General features: G+C 44.7%; 1 long non-coding RNA gene across 1 annotated transcript; it reads left to right on the forward strand.

Annotated features, from left to right (window-relative positions):
- Positions 1 to 643: 643 nt before the first annotated feature.
- Positions 644 to 2980, forward strand: LOC110194608 (uncharacterized). Its single transcript, XR_002320741.2, has 3 exons — positions 644 to 1071; positions 1542 to 1704; positions 2515 to 2980. It is a non-coding gene; the product is annotated as an uncharacterized LOC110194608 (long non-coding RNA).
- Positions 2981 to 5275: the final 2295 nt, after the last annotated feature.

Here is a 5275-nt window from a genome sequence, read left to right on the forward strand (position 1 = left end):
AGGCAGAATCAGGAACAATGAATAAGTAAAAATTGCAAAAAGGTTTGAGGTCAGGAAGTAACTTCCTAACCAGTAGAAGAACCATTCAAAAATGATTCCGCTTGAGTTACCTCAAGAGATGGTAATGGGTTTTCTCCTTGTTCAAACAGAACCTGGACAAACTTTGGCTATGTTAGAGTGGGGACTGGGTGAGGGCAGGGACTGCCTTTTGTCTCTTTTTGTAATCCCAGCTCAGTCCCTGGCACAAGGTGGGAACTTAACGTTTATTGACGATTAGTACTGACTAATTTGCAGCTTTCAAATATTACGATCCTGATATAAATGAATGAATGAATGAACGAATGGATGAATGGCGCCACTCTGGGACTACGCTTTCTTATCTGTAAAATGAGAAATTTTGATTAGATATGTCAAACGTCTCTTTCAGGGACGTTCACTTGGAGAATGGATATTCAGTAGAAAACTAGAGCCCCAGGCTGTAGTCTCTAGAAGACTCCAAAGAGATACAAAAACTAGAAACCAGTCGCTTTTTCCCCAGCCTCAGCCCACCCCGCCCCGCTGGGTTCCTTGGGTTCCAGCTAGAGGGCGGAGCCCTACCGGCCACGGGACTGACCGCCGCAAAAATCCGGAGCGGCATAATCCAGATGGCCCGAATGATGAAGACTGCGCATGCCCAATAGCAACAGGGTCTCAAGCGAAGACTTTTTTCTCCTCTCCCTCTCCCCTCCCTTCCCCCCTGATCCTGAGGGAACTTCGAATTTGAAAGCGACCGCTGGGGCGTGAACAGAAAGTAAAACTCCACCCCTTGGGTATACACCCCCCATTCCCAGCGGTAACGACCTTAATCGGAACAGCCCACTCACTCCACCCGCCCCTGGCCATGCCCCGCGGGATAAAAGAGAAACTGAAGCTCTCTATCAGAACCACTGTGAGTCACGCTGACCGCAGGCAGAGGGGAGGGAGCGCGAGGAAAACAGCCGGAAATGACGCACGACCGAGGTGACGGCAGGGCAAGGGGAGGAAAAAAACAGGTCTCGTTGCCTTGGAGACCGTTCGGCTCGCCTGCGTCAGGTGTGCGTTATTAGGCTGTTCTGGCCCCGGCGGCCTTGACGTTGTGACTCGTCCTAGGCTTCCCTCCTCCTTCCCCCTCCACAGCGCCGGCCTCCAGCCCTAGCTATTATTGTTCGGATCCATCGAGCTGGGGCGGGGGTGGGGAGGCGGCAGTGACCTTCGGGGATGCTTTACCGACGTCCGCACGGACAAGGGCTCCGCGTTTATCCAGTGTTTAAAGTGGAACCCGTCTGGTCACTACTGGGTGGCTAGTACTGAACCTGAGTTCAAATGCCGCTTCTGTCGCTTTACTCTGTGTGTCCCTGGGCAAATCATTAAACTTTTCCCAGCCCCAGTTTCATTCATCAGTTTATAAAAACCTGGAGATGATGATAGCACCTTACTCCCAGGGTTGATGAGATGACATATAAAGCGCTTTGCAAAACTTACAGCTCTATATAAATGCGGGTGTCATTATCCCCCGTTTACAGATGAACCAAGGAGCGCTTGAGGGGTGAGGAGACGAAAGGATTCTGCAGTGCTCTCGTTAGGATCAGCTACAAGCTCCCGGTTGTTGCTTGAAGCCCTTCACCACCCAGTTCTTGAACTACCTTTCCAGGCTTATCACACGTCATTCCCTGCCATGTCAAATCAGTAAGCATTTATTAAGCACCTACTATGTGGCAGATACTGTGCTAAGAGCTAGAGATTCAAAGAAAAGGAAAAAAACTATACAGTCTAATGAGGGGAAAACACATGCAGATAGCGGTGTACAAGCAAGATAGATATAGGATAAATTGGAGATCATCTTAGATGGGAAGCATGTAAGGGAGATAGAGGAACAGTTTTTATCTGGAATCTGAAAGAAGCCAGAGAAGCCAGGAAACAGAAATGAGAAGGGAGAGGGTTCCAAACATGAGGGACAGGCAGTGGATGGGGGGGGCGGGGAAGAGCCCAGAGATAAGGGAGGGGGGAGTAAATTGTAAGAAGACTGGAATTCCAGGTAGGAAGGAGCCAGGTTATGAACAGCCAGAAAAACAAATAGGCGGTTTCTATTTTTGATCCTGGAAGTAATTGGGGTCTATTGATATGGTCAGACTTGAGCTTTAGGAAGATCAATTTGACATCTGAATGGAGAATGGGCTGGAGTGGGGAGAACGTTCAGGCAGGAAGATCAGCAGGCTGTGTTACAGTAGTCCAGGCAGGTGTTAAAGGCCTGCACTAGAGTGGTAGCGGGTCAGAGGGGAGAACGGAGCATATTGGAGGGATTTTAGGAAGGCAGAATCCACAGCACATAGCAGCTAATTGGATATGAGGAGTGAAAAGGTTAAGAGTTGAGGATGACACCTAAGTTAGGTGTCTGGGTGACTGGGAGGATGGTGGTACCCTCAACAGTAATAGAGATTTTAGGAAGAACGGATGGTTTGGAGGGGGAAATAATGAGTCCTATTTGTTCATGTTAAGTTATAGATGCCTATGAGACCTCCAGTTTGAGATGTCCAATAAGAAGCTGGAAACGCAACACTGAATGTCACAAGAGATGTTAGGGCTGGATAAGATCTGAGAAACATCTGCCTAGAAAAGATAATCCTGTCATGCATTTATCTCAAAGGCCACCTTCTACGTGAGACCTTTCTTTCTTGATCCTCCTGGCTTCATCCCCAGCAATCAGCTTGCATTTTTATAGTGTGTATGTATCTCTGTGTGTAAAATATGTGGCTGCAAGCTCTGGTAGGTCCTAATCAAGTTGGAAAGACTGAGTATGGTCCCAGGTACAGACAATATCCTATGAGGACCAGCCAAACTAATATGGAGAAGCTCAGAACCAGGCTTCAGATAGTTCTAAGGTCATTTACTGATTTGTGGTTTGCAATCTGCATTGGTAAAGGGAGTACCTGCAATGATGAAAAAATAAATCTTTAGAGCAGCACCTTATGCTCATATCTCATGCCACCTATCTCAAAATTCCTAAGTAGCTCCCTATTGCCTATGAAGTTCAAACTCCTTTGTCTGGCATTCTATAATCTGATGTCATCCTACCAACCCATTTTTTCCCTCATACTCCTATCCTCTACTTCAGGCAAACTGGACTATTCTATGTCCCCCCAAACATACTATGTATTTTCCCAATTCTGTGCCTTCACTTATGTTATTCCTCATGTTTGAAATCGTCAACCTAATTGAATTTATCATTTGAAATGAACCTATCATTTAAAGCGCAATTTAAATTTTACCTCCTTCATGATTCATTTCCTGATCCCTCCAATCGGTAATGACCTTCTCCCCTCACAAAGCACTTTGATTTTTTTACTATTCTAATGCATTTTCATGTATTATTATTTATTTTGTTTCTATTATGACACCTGTATAGGTGTCATCTTAATAAACTGTAAGTTCTATGAGGACAAAGACCATGCCTTCTCTAAACTTTATATCTCCCCAAATATCTACCACAGGTAGAGAGCTGGAATGGACCACATAGACCATATAGTCCACCACCCTCATTTTACAATTGAGGAAATTGTTGCCCAGGGAGATTGAAAAAGTTGCTCAAGGTCACATAGGTAGTTAACATAAGTGTTTAATTGATGCTTATTTATTTGAAATGAATTATTATAGTTTGACTTTTATTGTTACACTTGTATTGGGACTTCTTTTTGACACAAAGGGAATTCCTAAACTTCTCTGACTCGATTTGTCCTACCTAAGCAGAACCTGGGAACTTCAATATCCAGCATAGTCTCCCAAAGGTAGAAGTCAGCTCTTCTTATAATTATTCAGGTTCACAATGGATCAAACAAAGAGCTAGTTTTATTTATACAGTAAAGAGCAGAGGAAAAAACTCATATTCAAGTCCCCAGAGAGCTATACGGTTCCTTCAAGAGTACTTTACTGGTAGGGGCTCCAGGTAGGCAGAAAGTCTCCTATTGTTCATTATAATAGCTCCTAGATGATGTTATGGTCCTTCTTGATGTTCACTCTTCTTCCCAGAAGATGGAGGAAGGAGGTCAGAGGTCAGGATACTCTTTAGCCATCCACCTTTTCACCCAGGTCCCATAGCTTCAACTTCTAGGTGGCCTTTTTCTACTGAATCTGTTTCCCACTCCTTCACCATTAGAGTGAAGCCCCAACATTTATCTTTTGCTTTGGCCAGTGCCTAGGCAGTATGCCTCTTGCTCAGATAGTGCTTTCCAAAGAACTTTCATGGGGCTCAGAAAGGAACTTCTACTATTTATTTTTGCCTTTCTCCTCCCATCTTCTTCCAGGGCAGCTGAGCCAGGGATTCAAATGGGCCCAGGGATACCTTGAAGAAGCAGTAGAAAGGGGAAGAAAAGATTTACTCTGCTCCAGAGGCAAAGGCAAAGGCAGCCTTCTTTGCCTATTGAGATATAGATTAGGAGGTGAAGCTAAAAGAGAAGGTCTTCATAAGCTTCTCTGGCCCCCAGCCTTCGAATGTGGACACTGTCAGCCAGGTCCAATGACAGCTTTCCTCTTCTCACCAGGCAATTCCTATTCCCTAATCAACCCCCATTGACTCTACCACTGAAGAGAACTTTCTGAGGGGAGAATGAGACTTTAGTGAATGAGGCAACATGATCCGAGACCAGCCTAATCAGTGACATCAAAAATAATGTTTGGCTCATTTTAACCTGTGGGCAGAAAACCCCTAGATCCAGTTTAGTTCTACCTTTTGGAAGTTTATAAAATTATAAATAATCAAACCAATAAAATTTTTAGTTCAAAATACCCAGATAGGACTCTTTGCCCCTACGCCCACCCCCAAATCCCTACCGCTGGAGACAGAGAGCTTCTGATTTCCTCCATGTATACCAATTCCAAGACGTTTTCTCCTTCCCTCAAAACACCTTCCTCACAATTAAGGACATATGTGAGTCCAAAAACAATTAAGATCAATCATATTTTTATCTAGAGAAAGCCCACTTTGGTACTAATTAAAACAGAAGGTATAAACATAGCTTTAAAGGACAAGGGGAGAAATCTTTGGAGTAAACATCTTCTATCTCAAGCAGCAGCAAAGGGAGATGGGAAATAGCCACTTTTCTGTCTGTTACCTAGTCTCCCAAAAGGAAAATAAGTGACCACTGGCGGCTCAGATACCTACTCTGACCACTGAAAACAGAGATAACTGCACCTCCCAGGGGCAGCAGCTTCCACAAGAACCTGTGGCCCTGTTGCGTTCACCTTCCCAGCCTCCAATTTCCTG

Source organism: Phascolarctos cinereus, unplaced genomic scaffold (genome assembly GCF_003287225.1).
Source record: "Phascolarctos cinereus isolate Bilbo 61053 unplaced genomic scaffold, phaCin_HiC Scaffold_4;HRSCAF=312, whole genome shotgun sequence".
Lineage (NCBI taxonomy): Eukaryota > Metazoa > Chordata > Mammalia > Diprotodontia > Phascolarctidae > Phascolarctos > Phascolarctos cinereus.